This window comes from Halyomorpha halys, unplaced genomic scaffold, assembly GCF_000696795.3.
Source record: "Halyomorpha halys isolate HHAL.00 unplaced genomic scaffold, Hhal_1.1 Scaffold670.1, whole genome shotgun sequence".
Lineage (NCBI taxonomy): Eukaryota > Metazoa > Arthropoda > Insecta > Hemiptera > Pentatomidae > Halyomorpha > Halyomorpha halys.
Genome location: NW_027106188.1, coordinates 928,669 through 946,524, shown reverse-complemented (window position 1 = coordinate 946,524; position 17,856 = coordinate 928,669). Strand labels below are relative to the sequence as shown.

At 28.4% G+C, this 17,856-nt stretch overlaps 1 long non-coding RNA gene across 1 annotated transcript in view; it reads right to left on the bottom strand.

The window, feature by feature from the left end:
- Positions 1 to 788: 788 nt before the first annotated feature.
- Positions 789 to 17,856, bottom strand: part of LOC106685210 (uncharacterized) — a 102,200-nt gene continuing 85,132 nt past the window's right edge. The window contains exon 6 of the long non-coding RNA XR_001343812.2: positions 789 to 1,131. This is a non-coding gene — a long non-coding RNA (uncharacterized lncRNA). The remainder of the gene's footprint in view (positions 1,132 to 17,856) is intronic.

The following is a 17,856-nucleotide window of genomic DNA, read 5'->3' as shown; positions in this document are numbered from 1 at the left end:
TTAGCTACTACCACAAAGTTAAACAATTACAAAGAATTTTTAGCACTTAGTCTTAGTAGACTAGATCATTTTCACTCACAATTTGTTTATATTTATTATACAACATAAATAAGTGGGTCTATAGATACACATCAGGTATATATTTTAAACATATATCTGATTTTATTATGAACCATTATGCTAAACAAAATAAGTAACTTCTGGGTGATAAAGACAAAATAAAAGAATTGAAAAGTAAAAAGGTTTTAAATGCCAAAATTATAATAAATATTTTTTCTGAAATTATGATTTATAGCTGACAATAAAGAATTCTTCAATTTAGATTTCTCAAAAACTGATTCAATATTTTATGTTTAAGTAAAACCAGTAACAAAACAACAATGCAACACTAGCCTATAAGACCAGAAAACAAAATGACTAAATAATTTTATTCATTTCAACTTTCAAACCAAATATTCATGTAATCAGCTCAAGTCTGAAACGACAATCAAATCCCAACTAAATTTTCATCATATTTAAGGTTATTTCTGCTCAAAATAGTACATACGATCCAATAAAAAAAAATTAAGAATTAATTATCGTCAATAAAATTTAGGCAAAATAAAATAACAGAAAATCAGTAGCCTGTAAATATTTCTACAATACAGAAAATAACTACTAATGTAATGATGTCTAATTAACAAAACAGGATAATGTTTATTAATAGAAATAGGAAAAATCTTAACAAAAAAAACTTATAAAAGCAATGAAAAAGGATCTACAAATCTTTCTTTTTTAATACAGATAGATTTAACATAATTCATGCTACTTAAACAAATTTAAGGGATTGGGTTTACATCAGGTTGTAAGTAGATAAAAATACATTACTAGCAAATATAATAAAATAAGAGAGTAACAATATAAACAGTTCATATTTTGATTTAACACAAAATTTACTAAACATTTAAAAATAATTATTAAATAATATAAAACATGAAGGGCTTGCTCAGCTCAGAAGTTCATTCTGCTCAATCGAAGTAGTTTCAGGTTCACAAGCCCTTATCAGTTCTCCGTCCAGTAACATACAAGACTGGACAGGAGAATGACAAGGCCCCGTAACCGAAAATGTGAAAAGTTAGAACACTGGAATATCTGGAAAAGAAAAAATGAAAATAATAAATATATTTTATCAAAATAATGGAGTAAATTGAATAAAAATAAAATATTAGATCTACAAATTCTTTGGTAGATTACATAAGGAACATTAATTGAAGAGATAAATGATCTTTTAAGTCTAAATCAAAGAAATATTTTACTAGTTTATTAGTTTTATGATACAACTGGATCAATCTATGCTTATTGAGTTTAATTTTTAATAATTAATATTTGAGATGATAAGATCCATAATAAATATTGTACTATTTAGAAATAAAACCTGAATTAGAGACTAAGAAACTGGGCAGTGACCCAACTAGAATATACAGTCAGTTCTATTTGTGAAACCTAGACTTCATAAGGGTCAAACACATCATTTCCAGGAAAGCAGGAATCTTATAACAAAACAGAAGAATATTCATATCGAAATAATGTGCTTAATAAATCACTATTTTTTCCTAATCATTTATTTACTAAATCCTACATTTTGTATAAAACTAGGAACTATAATTTCTGTAAAAAATTAGAGAAACATTAATGAATAACGCTGATTTGAGATAAGAAAAACCATTATGTATGTATATACAAACATAACCAACTAGTAACAGTCAGTTTAAAAAAAAAAAAAATAGTACTTAAATATCCTAGAAGTAAAACAATCATTCTGGAAACCAATAACAACACAGTTCTAAGATCAGGAGGTTGATATAATTTCCTTGATAATCTAAATAATTTCAGAAATCAAAACTTTTGAGTACCCAGAAATATACCATCATTGATTTTCTCTTGAAAGATAATTTATAAAGATTAGATTGGTCAGGGAGTTTTAAAATTAAAGTCATATTTTTTTTATTTATTTAAGCGGTATCATTAAAATACTTTCTAAAATAAAAAGTTAATAACTTATTTTTACTGATTATTAGGCATTAAAGGATTCTTGGAGTAAATAGAAAAAAAGTGAAATAGAAATTATTATGTAATTGCCTTCTAAATTCATTGAGACCATATTACAAGTAAATATATACACACTTTATTAACCTTCCTATCTAACTTCTAATTTTATTACTGACTGTTGATAAGGATACACCAAAGTTGGGCAAAAATTAATTTCTAATTACTGTAATTTGAAACTAGTAAATACAATTTTCATTAGTGATTTTATTAACTTGATGAACCACTGCATTTAAGATTTGCTATTTCTTTTTGCACAACATTGGCATACACTATATGCAGTTTGTACTGACAAGTAATTGAGTGTAGAGTTTTAAAACTTGTGGTAATACTGATGATTTTTTTTAACTATTACAAAACACAGAAAAAGGAAAAATAAAATTGACTTATTATAAACCGTTCTGGAGAGATATTGTTAAAAACAGAAATATCATGCATCAACCAATGACCGTCAATTAAACAACTGATGGCTTTTTAATGAGATTTAAGTAAATATTTATTAAATAAAATAGTTTCGCAAATGAAATTTTGATATTTATTCTAGCTTAATTAATTATTGTGTTAGAGTGTAAATTATTCAAATAATAAACATGGTTTCATTTATATGATCACAATGGTTTACTTATTAGTTAAAAAACTAAAAATATATCATAATCTTTATTAAAGCAGAACTAGTTATTATTTGTTGAAGGAAAATAAAAAGTAATAGTTTTTTATATTTAAAAAAAAAAATGTAATTGTGAACAATCCTGATTATTGTCACGCTCCTGGTGGCCATCTTGAGAACTATTGAAAAAAGTCTACATTGGGGTATTTATGATCTTTAGTTTAACATGTTAAAGTGTGTTAAATGAAAAAAAAATTACATCTTTTAGCATGTTAAGATGTTATAACATTTAACGTTTTAGGAAGTCTGTTAATAGGACTGCTAAATGGATAATGTCACGCAACAGCCCAGCTGAGCTCCACACGCCATTCTGTCTGTGGTTTTGATAGGTTAGGTTACTCTTAGTTCGTGTTGTTTAAATTCTGTACGTTTTCAAATTCTAGAAAAGTAATGTATGTATGCAAACAATAATGAAGTAAGGGATAAAAATACTGCATTAAAAAAATTAAGAGCGGAAACAAGGAACAAGTGAGGTGTAGTCAAGATGATGAGACCAAGCTGTTGCAGATTTTATTATCTCAAGATTACAAAATAATTTGCCCAGAAAATCCGCTAGGAGCTCCTAGAAGCCCCATTTGGTTCTGATTTATATCGATGATAATGAATTAATGCCCGGGCATTAAAAAATAACAATTCAATTATATACGGTTAATAACAAATGTTTATTACAACAAAATAAATTGGAAGCTGAGAGGAATAACACTGAATACAATTTTACAACCAATGATTTTTCACTACCCAGGAGCTTGCTAAAAACATACGGTCTATTCATGGGGTCCCAACATATGGACGCCGCGATCAATAACTGCGGTTTATTTTGGACTACCGTGGTTTATAAATTCACAAAGAAATACAACATAATAGCATAAAGGAATTTCGTTGATATACAATGAATGAGTAGGGAGGATAGGGTGGAGCTTTTGTGAGCCGTTACCCTTTCACAGGAATAAGAAACAAGGGTGTTGAGAAAAGTTTGAGGATGCCCTCTGGAAAAGATCTTTTCACGGCTAACTTCAACTCTATAGAGGAAAGCCGGTGTTAAGGGGCAAAAGGGAAAGAGGGTGTTGTAATAAGGTTCAGCGGGAAAAAATTTTGACGGAGGGGAAAGCATTTACGGTTTTATTTTTTGTACACGTGTATTATCTTATAATGAAACAGAAGGATAAAATGGAAAGTAAGTTAGTTTAACTAAAATAATAATAATAATTCACTACCTCTTAAAATGACCATTATCAAACAGAACTGAAGAACCTTAAATCAGTAAAAAAATCTTTTAAGAAACTAAAAGTTTATAAGAATCCATAGCATACATTTTGTATTCGACATAGCTTTGGTAGAAATGGGGGTTACGCTCGACTTGACAGATAAAATGTTAAACCTAATACTTCTTTTTTATCTTAATCTGACAACAAAACGTTACTAAATACAAGAAAGTACATATACCCGTTCGTTTTTTCTTTATATGTATATACATGAATTCAGTAAATCTATGAATCGTATCTTAAATCAGGGACGTAGGTAGAATTGGAGGGACTCAAGAGGTGTTAGTACCCTTTTCTCAACATGAAAAAAACTTATAAAGTTTACTTAGTTGAATCAATATTCTAGTAAATATATCTGAGGTGACTCTAATAGATTTAAATTAAAGCACGGTACCATTGCTCGGCGCAAAAAATAATAACATAAACAATATGTGAATTTTTGACTAGAGCAGTTTAAAAATAAAATCTACAATTCTTATTTGACGGTATATTTGTTGCTTCATATACCACAATATTATCCGTAAATGTGTTGAAATAATGATTATGTTTACTAACAAAACAACTTTATAAGGAGCCTTTTGTACAAAATTATAGCTCAATATTTCTGATTTTGAAGGATAATCATGAGTAATATATTTATTTTTATGGGTAATATTGTAAGTAAAGAATTTGATGAGGCTCTCTACTAACTGTAGAGAGCTTATTGACAAATCAGAAATGGGGAGCAATTTAGAAAAAAATCACACAAAATGTTTATCTCCAATCTGTACCAGACAGAAGATGTACACAAAAAACCTGTCCACGTGCATTTCTTTGGCAAAAAGGGACTTAACAAGAACATTTAATAAAAAAATTATCAATTTGACATTTTTAAACATAAAAAAAAAGATTTTTTTTTTTAATTCAGATTAAACTTAACTGCTGAAGTTAATGATTACATAAATGTGTATGCATATTATCAATTTTTTCCCCAGGAAAAACAAATAACTTTCAATATTTTTATCGAAACTTACTAATTTATTTATTCTAGTGTCTCATTTAACATTTTCGGTAATTAATAATTGCATAGATTATTTATGTTTTATTAAAAGAAAACCATATAACAGACATCTTTAAGTGTTACGTACATATAACTTAACCAATTTGGATTCGAGCATACGAAACTTTCAATTTCATTCATCAACCTGATTCTAAAACTTAATCTTGCATTTTTTGTTTTAATTTTAATTTTATAAATTAGATATTTACTTTTAATTAACGTTGATAGTGCTAAGCTTTTTTAAGGGTAGGAGCAGAACCCCCTTTAAAATTAGCCAACGAAGCTGCTTGCTTTATTTATCCAATGGATGAGCCAGACCAGAGATCATTTTTATAATTTGCTTGTTCAATTTTTTTTTTTATTCTTCATAATGAAGATAAATTTACATTACATTCCCTCAAAGCAGCCACTGATTCTTAGCAGTAATTTTCTCTGATTTGATTAAATATCCATTATGAAAAATTTTCCTTCCAGAAAGACAAAAATAAATTAATGACTTTTCCCTACTTTGAATATGATCATTTCATTACTAAAATAAGTATGTAGCTCCGTTCTAGATGATTTTGAACTATATTCACAATATTTTGACAAAACAAAATTAAGTTTAATAACTGAAATCAATAAATCCACTTTTGGAAAATTATCATTAAAAATTAATATGTAGATTAGTTTAACATTTTTAAATAAACTAAACAAAATTCAATGATTTTGAAAAATTGGATAAATTCTCCAGTAATTAAACTTTTATGTAAATTGTAAAAAACGCATCTGCTAAATTAATAAAACTTATATTTTTTAATTTTATTTATAAAAAAATATATACAAAAATGGATCTCTTTAAATATTAAGAACATATAGACAATGAAAAAATATTCGTTTGTCAAACCTGTGAGCAATTCAAACTAAAACACATCAATAACAAAAAAAAAAAAGTTACATGGTTTAAAAACAATGCTTTTATAAAGTGAATAATTTAACAATAATTGTGTGTAAATAAAAATAATAATTTAAATTAAGATTAATAATAAATGAATAAAAATGTTTATGAAACAGGACTTTGGGATGATAAAATATTTGACCCTAGCACGCTGATAAAATACGTACGAAACATGATAAATATGTATAACAACACAATTAGATTTTGTAGTCAATATGTTTCACTAACGATACAGCAATCTTAGTTTGTGAATATTTACGTTACATCGTTCAAAACAGTAGTGTTGTTATGTCCAATATTTAAAATCGGCTGATGTCCTTATCTCATGTCAGTTTTATTTTAGTTAAAAGAATGATTATCAAAGTTGACCTTCTATTATATGATCCTTCTTAACTTCCATTGAATGATTTGAACTATCGAAAATACCTGATTTTTATTTATTTATTTATTTTTTTAAGTCGTGAACAACAACCTAGTTTTAAGATAATACATAGAACAAACATTCAAATTTGTATAATAGAATTCGAGTTTAATTAACGACTGTTTATTTATACCATAAACGCTCATATCATTACAGTCCTTATCATTAGGAATTTCGTTTATCTATGAAGAGTAAATAAACGTTACAAGAGGAAAGATTAGAGAGTTGAAAGCGGTTTTTATTCAAGGCAATGATTTACGATTGTTTCATAATACGTTCTTTAGTTTGTAACTTTTTTTTTTAATCTGTTTTAAAAAAATAATTAAGCTTAGAAAAATACTGAAATAAGCTGGGGATAATTCAAAATAAAATTTTGTAGGGCAATTAATAATGTAAATTTTAGGAAGGATATTTGAAACTCAGTGAAATAAAATGTTATACTACCTAATCTTCTCTTGAAGAATAAAACTTGAAAATAATTAGTTGATTTATTAAACAATAATTTTTTTGAAGTTTTAATGCTGCAGCAAGAACCTCCAAAGGAATGGTGTAAGACCGTAACTAACTACAGTCTTGTGTTCGAAGTTCTTTCTAGGGGTAGGTGAAGGATTTAGCTGTTTCAAAATATTGCTATAAATTGACTAGATATCAACTTATCGTTAGTAAAAAAAAAATGGAAAACAGCTCTAATTTTGTGAATGAATAGTGCTGGATTGCTTTGGTAACAGCCAACTATCAAAATCAGGAGGAATAATAAATAACATCCAACATGTATAAAGATAAACATATGTCGGACTTTTTTAACGATGGGCCATTGAAGAATCTACGTATGTCATTTTGTCTCGAAATTGTGGATAGTAGTATAGGGGTATTCATGATCTTTAGTTTAACATGTTAAATGGAGAAATATTTCCGTATTTTACCATATTAAAATGATATAACATATAACATTGTCGAGAGACTGTTACTAAGTCTGTTAAATGGAGAATGACGTCATGCAACAGACCAGCTGAGCTCGTCACCGTTTTGTCATGTTAGGTTACTTTCTTGTAATTTGTGTTTTGATTGTGTTAGTATTGTTTTGGATGTTTTTAAAACATTAGATGATAATAATAATAGTGTAAAAAGTTATCAATTAGCTTGATTCTCTTTCTCACAAGTTAGAAGATCAAAAAGACAATCAGTAGCCAAACTTTTACACAACTTCTACTTTTTACTCGATTTAGGTATGTTGTAATAAATTATTTTAATCAAAACTTACAATTAAACAATAATATAAAGTTTTAGAAGGAAAGGTTATATAAAAGTTACTCAGAAAATCCGCTAGGAGCTCTTATGCATTAAACATTTAACACGACTTTAAATAGCGTTGCTCAAAATCCTATAATTATAACATTTAACATGGTAAACAATTTTACTACATTTAACACATCATGAATAGCTCTATTGTCTCTAAAAACCTTACGGTTGTAAAGATAATATGAAGTTTGGTCTAAATTGGTAAAGATGCATTATTATTTTTTTTTTTTTAAAGCGATAAAATATCTAGATTTTTAAAAATCTTAAACCATTTTGTTTTAGGGTATAAATGAGTTCAGCTGGAAAACATATGACCGACTGATAAAAATATAGGGTCTTTATTTCATTCATAAGATATAGAGACAAAATATCCATATTATACGTCGATTGCTAATGTAGAAACTCAAGTATTCACAGGAAAAATTATGTATAAAAAAAAAAAAACCTGAGCGTTGTATTTTACAATAAATTACCTAATTTGTTCCTGAATAAAAAGGTAAAAGCTTGACTGTGAGAACTAAAAGAAATAAAACTTTGAAAGAGAGTTTTACTAACTCTGATTTTGCTGTATTTTTAATAATGAACTTTAGTAACAGATATAAAAAAAATAAATGAAATAAAATACCCCCTAAATGAAAGTTTTATGTTTAAAACACCTAGAATCCAAAAACTAAAGTCCACGGATTTTTTTTTTCGAAATAAATAAATGCTCTTAATTTATTTTGGCCCCTAAGTCACTGGTCTTCCATCTAATTTTTCTTTAAAGTGGCATAACGATTCCAAAACAATCTTTATTGTTTATAGTCTACTAATATAATTTTTAAAAAAACTTGCAAAATAATTCTAAGATTTTTCTAAATAAAATGCTAAAACTAGTTTTATAGAATTATTATATCATTTTTTTTAATATAAAGGCGAGCTAAATCCAGTTTGGAGGAACATATTCTTAAGGAGAACTCACAATGGCGAAATATCGCTCAAAATTTTGAGGTAACATTTTGTACAGTATGTTTAATGGTCGTGAACCTCTCACACTACATAAAAATATTGCACCATATTTCTGTGCCGATTAAATTTTTCACTATAAAAGGACGGCGCCTCGCGTTAGACTCAAACATAAAACGTATGCGTCGCTTTACCCAGGGCTGACTAGGAGGTTCCAAGTATCATGGTTGCATTGTAGGCAGCGTTAATGGAGACTTTGAATAAGAAGAAACGAGTGCGTGTCGTTTAGGAATTGGTTAAAGAATTGACGGACCCTTTGTCATCGTAAACTACACTACGTGAACTGAGCCTTGGAACAAACACTTTATCGCGGTGCACGCAGCGAAAGCTATTCTCAAAAGAATTTTTGAGAGGACCTTAAAAAATGTTAGCATTAGAGAAAAATTTTGAGCGGTCCACAAAATTTTGATTTCCAGTTTATTTGCGAAATGTTTCTTCTTACACTGGCGAACAATTTTAAGATGTCGTTTTGGTGTGAAATGTTGGCCCGTGTGAGGAAAAATATTGTTTTTGTTTTTTTTTTTTAGATCACTATAATATTTTAAAATTAATATTATTACTTGATTTTCGGAGAAATTTATCTCCACAAATATATACTCATACACACATTGTGTTTATGTTCTCCGCAATAACTGTTTCGATTTCTAACTTTGTAACTAAGTTCTGCGGAATACAGTTTGAAGTCGGTTCTACAGTACGTAAATTACTTCTTCGTATAATTAATAATGGGAAATGCGAAGATATAAGATGAACGGGTTAAAAATAGGGCAAGGCAGCGACAGGAATGAAGAATGGTATAGTTTGACTTTTAAAACATAAAGGAACAAAGGTATAAAGGAAGTCCGTGCCATGACCTTTGTGCTGGGAAAAAGTCGGAACCAACACTTCCTTCCAGCTTATTTTCAGTCTTTTATTTTATTAACAGACAAAAGAAAGAGAATTGTAATGAATTCATCTTATTAGGACAACATATATTATGTCAAGAATATCTGCATATATTAGGTCAGTATAGATACTGGTACATAATTATCTAAATTATGCTAACTCCAAGAGCACGGGTTAAAATCCGGTTGTTACCGATAATTAATTATTCTGTTACTGAGTGAGTCAACCCTGTGGATCAGGTGCCCTTTATACAATGGGTACCCTTAATTTGGCTCTAAACTCTGGCGTTCGAGCGTGATTTTAACAAATTCACACAACTATTGGTCAAGTCAACAGTACTTCCTAACAAAGTCAGCCCTGACTTCATGTGTTGTAGTGGTACATTACGCGACTTGGCGTCTTCTTTTTATTTATAAATATTACTGCACCAATATTCCATGACAAAAGAAAAGAAAGGAAAGGACTTACGAGGAAAACCATCTCGTAAATGAAGAACAAAAACCAAATAGGATTTTCGATGCTTGGCTATCAAGATTTAAAAATACAACTGATAAACATCATTAACATAATTAAGTCGCAAATTTTTTATCTAAAGAAATGAATAATTACATTCTTAGGACTTTGTTCTATTTTTTTAATAAAGGATACATTATGTAACTGGCTAATTTATTATTATAACATAATATACACTTCACGTCAATTAATAAACAAAAATTGTAAACAAAAACATCCTGTTGGTTTAACTGAATTCCTCGGACCCCACTTCATTACCTTCCCCAGTAACCCTCAGATGGTAAGCACGTGTGCGACAGCAGACTGTCCCAGCATGTCTTAACGAAACTTCAAAACAAAAATCCTGGCTACATTTTCTACTCAATACAAATTGAAAAAAGCAAAATTTGAACTAACCAAATAATAAACAAGCTAAAAATTTATAAATATAAACATTATTTTAGTGAAAGTATTTAAATTTGTAGTAAATGGTCATAATTAAAGTTATTCTACTAATATGTTAAATAACTTCTAGAAATTGTACTAAGAAAAAAGGTACTTCGGTATTAGGTCAGGCGGACTATAATTCCTTCATAAACTTGATACCATTAACTTAATCGTATTTATGCGAGTTTAGGTCCAAGCACCACATAAAAGTATCTGTTGGTGGTTTGAGTAATCCTTTAGAGCGAGCTAACGTCAACAGCTCTGACCCAATTAAAGTGTTAATAATAAAACAGAATTACAGTTCGGCTGGTTTGGTATGTAAATACCGAAAAACGAAAGCAATGAGATTTTTTTTTTTTTTTTTTTTAAATGTTGAGAGTAAAGTTGTTCATATTTACTCTCACTTTAATGGATGCTGTAAGCGAAAGTTTGTTTTGAAACTTTCATTGTTAAAGTTATTAGGGACCATTTACATGAAATCGGTGGATAAATAACATCATTTCTTATAAATTAAAATTATTAAAAAAATAATGAATATAAATTATGTAATTTATTCCTTAATTGGAAATGAATATTTTTAAAATTTTACAGTAGAACCCGCTAGTGAGAAATTAAGAACAAAGAAAACAGTAATTAGGTTATAATAGATAAATAACTGACTATTATTTGTAATTACTGTTAAAATCTGAAAATTCTTTTATCGAATTAGTAAATCGGTTATAAAATTTATTTTTTTAAATTAGTTTAATCAATTTAATTCTACCATACTATGTATTACGTTTTCTACTACACTTTTAACCTAATATAAGAGTTAAATTAATTTTGGAATTTTATTCTTTTGAACACTCCCGCTTAAAAGGAACCTCACAGCCGAATAGGACGGTAACTTCCACATATAAAGTTGAATTTTTCTAAAACAATATTTCAAATCATTATTTATATTATGTTGCGTTTAAACTAGGATTTTTTGTCAAAAACTTTTGGTTTAATGTTTATTTAGGATAATGATTCTCTATGGAAGAAAGGGATATTATTGTTCCTTATTAATAATTATTTTTATTATATTAGTTTAATTATTTTTCATTTATATTATTAAAAGTTAGTCACACTATGCTTTGCGGGACGGCAGGTTTTGTTTTATCTGCTTTTTTAAAAATTTATTTATTTCACAAATTCTGTTAAATATTATTGTTTAGTTTTTTCTCTTTTTAATTTATTATTTTAGTTACAATGTCGTTTTATTTTTTTTATTTTTGTATCATACTCTAAAGCACTAATGCCTCTTGTTTATGCCTGTAATATGATTATTATTATACAGGATTAGTCCCAGAATAAATAAAGAATATTATTATTATAAATTCACGGAACTTAATTACAGTAGAACACTGTTAAACCAGCGGTAAAAATGATTCAATAAAATACTGAGAAAGCACTAAATCGATGAAAAAATAACTGACTTGGTTACAGCTATTAAAAAAGAAAAACTCGTTTTTACACTTATATTAGATCCTATTAATAAAGAAATTATAATTTTAAATTATATACAATTTGTCTGATAAATCTAACTTTAACTATCATATTTGAATACAAACCTATATGTAATGTTTTGTATTCAAGTTTTTACCAAATGTATGAGATTAATAAATATCGAAGTTTTCATAAATACATTCTGAATTAACAGGTTCAACTGACGAATAAGCAGGGTTTTAATGTAATTAGATTTATCTATTATTTTTTAAAATAGAAATAATATTTTAGCGAGTTTAATACTAATTATACTTTATATGATCACCGCAATAAACTGGCTTAATGAGTTGTTCAGATCCTACTTAATTGGGGCAGACACAAGCCTGAAGTTACGAAACTACATACCTTGGTCGAGGAGTAAAGCTATCGGTTCTGTTAAGGCATTGAAGAAGGAGCCACCCCATTTCCAACACGGGCAACACTGACGAAATTCGGTAAATACTCGGGGATAGGGACGAAGGGACAAAAGAATGGAGTGTAAGGAGGGGGGCCCACATGGGGGAGATGTGCGCCAACGACATCCTGAACGGATTACCAAGCGACTCAACACATCTAGCTTTTATCTTCAACCTCGGAGTAAGGTCACGGTTATGTATTATACTGATACAGAGCATATTAACATAATACTGAATATAAAATTAACACAAGAATATTTAAAAAAAAAAACACGGAAAAAGTAGCTTACCAACAATAAAAAGTTTAAAAATTGCTAGTCATCTAAAAATTATTCTCATGAAGAAATCCTGTGGCTAACAAATGGAACTACTATTATAAATCAGATCGAAATGTCGTGAAACATAACTGAAAACCTTCTAAAAATAATTTGAGTTTATTTATTTCACTAAGGATAAAATATAAATAATTAAAGAACAAATGAACAATTTCCGGAGTAATACCCTGGGAAAGGCAACGAATGAAAAAAAAATATACTCAAATGAAGATTTCCTTATTAAACATGACCAAGATAGATGGAACATGTGTGAATCCTAGATTATTTGAGGCGTCCCATTCCAAAACCAGCCGGTAACATTTTTAATTTATTTATTTAATTAACAGTTTTCGTACTAGATTACCACGAGGTAAAGGGATTATCTCAATAAAAAAATAAATAATATGTTTAGTAACTAGATATAATAATTACTAGTAAAAACATGAAAGATTCTAGTTTATAAAAAAACCATGAGTAAATAAATAATTTCAGGGGTAATATTAATTCTCAAGGAAAATAAATTAATACAGAAAAAAATATACTGAAATTAAAAGTTTTTTAATGATGGAACGTGAGTAATTTAGAAAGGATATATTAGAAGCATTGCATTCCAAAACCAGCCAGATCCATTTTTAATTTATTTATTTATTTAATTAATAGTATCCGTTAAAGGTTATCATAAGATAAAGGAATTTCTCAACTAACCTCTTTTATTTTTATATTTGGTTAAACACAAAAGATACAAGACATGTATATCAGTGAGATATTGCCTTGTGGCATGGTTTAGGACTAAGCTGGTTTTGGAATTAAACGCCACATATACCTACAAGTTGAATGAGACGAAGCATGATTAAAATTTGATATGCAAAATGGGTTAGGAATTATGAAAATATAGTAGAGCATTAAAATTACTACAGGATACAAAAAATAAATAATTCAAGCAAGGTTTTATAACAATCATTAATCTATATTGAGACGTTGAATTCCGAGATTAGGTCCATTTTCAATTTTAATTAACAGTTTTCGTAGTATATTATTTTACGAAACGGTCAAAAGTTATTTAACTATTGAGAAAATCTTTAAACCTCGTGATATTAAAAAAACAAAATTGTTAATTAAATAAATGTAAATGTATCAGTATTTTTTATGGAATGGTTGCTTCTAATATTCTTTCTAATTTATTTACACACAGTCCATCTAGGTTGGTCATGTTTAAATTTTTTTTTTATTCATTGCGTTTCTCTACAAAAAAAATTCTGTTTAAATGTTGAGAACTATTTTAAACTAACTCTTTACGAAACTGATAAATAACTTGAGATCTGATAAACAGGTTATTTAACTGTTTACTGAAATAATCCTTGAACCTTGTTATAATATAAAACTGAAGATAAAATGAATAAAGAAATATAAGTTGGATTTTGGCTGACTTTAGAAAGGAAAGCTTCATTTGAAATAAATTGAATAATCACTACTCACGAATAACAAATAAAAACTTCCTATAATACAACAAAAATTGAAAGCCAATATAAGTATGATAATAACAAATTATATAAAAACTCACAAGAGAGTTGAGTTGAGATGTACAACCTCACCTCGGAGAGAGCTGCGCACCACACCAGTGCAAAGAACAGATCCCTACTGACTAATACAGGTTGGGCAAATAAGGGGGGACCCCCACCCCTAGCAGTGCTGCTACAGGGCGACCTGCTGATCTCGCCTATTCCTATCTTATCTTCTTCTTCGTGATCTTACCAACGGCTCTCTTACACTCCAAGTATCTTCCCAACTTGTCCTTTAACACTAAATGGTGCCCAGTTCACTGCTGGCAATCCTATTACTCCAGTACCAACTACGGCTCTCAACTGAATACTAAAACTGCCAACTGCATCGCTCACATTAAAAAACAAAAAATGTAGTAGTTTTAAAACGATAAAATAATTATAAAAATTAAAATGAGTATGGTTGGGAATTCGGTCAGTGAAGAACATAAATAACCTGAAGACCTCATTTATTAGTGCCATCGTTTCGGCCAGAACCTCGGGGCTTCATCAGGGCTAATTATAGAAACAAAATAACAACCAATGAATAAAAGTGAATGCAGGAGCATTGGTTAGTAAGAAATAGCCAATGCATCGGGAATTACAAATGGAGACAACAAAGGATTACATAAAAACCAGGTTCATGATCTTTAGTTTAACATGTTAAAGCGTGTTAAATGGAAAAAATTATGTTAAATGGAGAAATATTTCCTTCTTTAACCATGTTAAACCGATATAACATGTAACATGGCTGAGAGTCTGTTACTTGGTCTGTTAAATGGAGAATGACGCCACGAAACAGACCAGCTGAGCTTGTCACCATTTTATTTGTTGTGGTGTTAGGTTACTTACTCGTAGTTTTTTTTTTTTTTCTTTTGTCTTGTGTTTTGGACTTAAAAATACTGTATTAAAAAATACAATCAGTAGCCAAACATTTACACTTCTACTTTTCACTTATTTTAGGCATGTTATAATAAATTACTGTAATCAAAACTTAGAAGTAAACAATAACATCAAGTTTTGGAAGGAAAGGTTACTAAACAAGTTGCTCAGAACATCCAGTAGGAGCTCTTATGCATTCACCATTTAACAGGACTTTGAATAGGATTGCTCACAATGATATACTTATAACATTTAACATGTTAAAACAGTTTATATTTAACACAATATCATGAATACCCCCAACATGGGAAACCCAACCACAACACGAAGACTGAAGCCCAGGCTGCTGCAGGACATCTTGTTATAAGATATATATTTATCAGTTCTGTTATTGCCACTCTAAAATTTTATTTTATTTTTATTTTATTCTCTTCATCTTTTTTCTTAAATTACCTTTTTTCCCCATTAGAAACCAATTATTTATTTTGTTAAATCCATAAATGTCATTGTTTTTGTTATTACCTTTACTTTTATTAAGAATTATTATTTTTATCTTAATTTTATAACGTACATAGTTAGGGGTGTCTTTTGTACGAGACTCTTCTATAATCAATTGTAAAAAAAAAATGAACGGTCCTAAAACGGTTAGTTTGATCAAGTAAATAATTAGAAATTTTCGTGCGAATAGGTTTTACATATTATATAAGTCATGAACGGTAGAAACCAAGTTTTTGTCTGCAGATGTGCAGCAGAATTAGAACCATTAATAATTTAAATATCACAGTCATGGTAGTTTTTGATATATAGTGATCAACAAGTCAAAAACCGTAAAGCTCTGTTTTATTATGAAGAATGAACATGTATTCATACGCATAATTTCATTTGCAACTCGATGAGGAGGAAAAATGTGGATTTTACAAAGCATTGAAGAATGTAAAGGAGAGATGTTTATTCAGTGAACGCTCTAATTTAATTCATTTCATTTAAATATTTTTGGAATAAATTAGAATTTAAATACGCGTACCTAAATACAAATTCTAAATAAATACAAATTCTGAAATATTTGAAAACGAACACTTCCTTATCGTTTTAATCTTGTTGGAGGGTTACAAAACACTCCTAAGGATCGAATCTCCTAAACAGAGATAACCAGGAAAATATAGGATATGATATAGGTAATACGAAAAAAATTAGCAAGAAATACGAGAACACGGCATATCTAGAAAGGCTTAGGCCTTCATAAGAAAAAAAAAACTAAAATAATTTAATATTATAATCATATTTTTATTCTAACCAAAACAAGATTCGAAGGAATGATTCCACGTTAAGTAAATCAGTAGATATAAACACTATAAGGTCTTTATTTTATTTTTTTAATATTCCTAAATACAATTTCTGGAAACGCCCATAAACGGAAACGGAATAAACAAGTATTAGTCAGGAAGAAAGAGACAATCGATTGCTTTAGATGTGTGCAGGATTGATGAAGGAAATGGATGGTTGGATTACAGAATTAGGAACTGAAATTTTACTCCAATATTGTTTTATATAAAAAACTATTAAATACGGCCTATCTTTTTAAAATAATATTTTATACAGTAAAATCGTGACTTCTATTTCTGAAGTCTATAAAAGTAGCTATTTTATATTTTGAACTGATTCCACCTGAACGGATACACGAAAGATAGTAACAAAGGAAATTCAACGAATGATTCCACGTAAAACAGTAGTCCTATCTTTATTGATCTGAACTGCAAAAAAAAAAAAAAAGGTTTATATATATATATATTTTCAATACCTCTAAATCCTTTTTCTGAAAACACCCTACATAATTATAGGTCGTGAAAAACCGGAAACTCGATTTGTTTGGATTGAAGGAAATGCTAGACTGATCTATAGAATTAAGAAATAACAAAAAATTTACTACGATACTGCATTCAATGAAGAATTATTTTTTAAACAACATTTTATAGGGTACTATTGTTAGCAAAGTCAAATACGTTTTTAAAAAATTTATATAGAAGAGTTGAAATTTTGAACGTGGCTAGATTCCCACTAGCCTTAAGGATATGGCACAGAAAATTCAAAATGAAAAAAAAAAAAAATATTCAATATATAGTCAATAGAATTTGTAGATTAAAGGCACCACAACTATCATAGAATAGCAAAATATAAATTTTTTCATAAAAATATAGGCATACCCGCATAAAACTATTATGTTAACAAACAATATTTAAGAATTGGAATTATTAAAATATAATGTGAAATGAAATAGCAACTATAGCAAATAGTATGTTATTGAACTGTGTGCAATAGTAGTGTCATGGAAAAATAAATTTGACAATCCACAAACATCTCTGAAGTTTAAAAATAAGGCTAAAAAACTTATTAAAATTTTGTTTAGAAATAGGTTTTAAAAAATATAATAAAAATAAATTATGCCCACAACAAGGGAAAAAACAACATATTCATATTCATTTTTGAAAAAGTCGTGTATGTTTTTAATACTTTTAAATGTTTATTTTGTACTGTGAATAAAAAGTACCGAGAAGAATAATGTCAACAAGTTGTAATACTAAAGAATTTTAATTAGATGATTGCAGTAAAGAAGTAAGAGAAAGAAGTTTGAAAATGGCTAAAAAAAAAAAAAAAAAAGTCAAA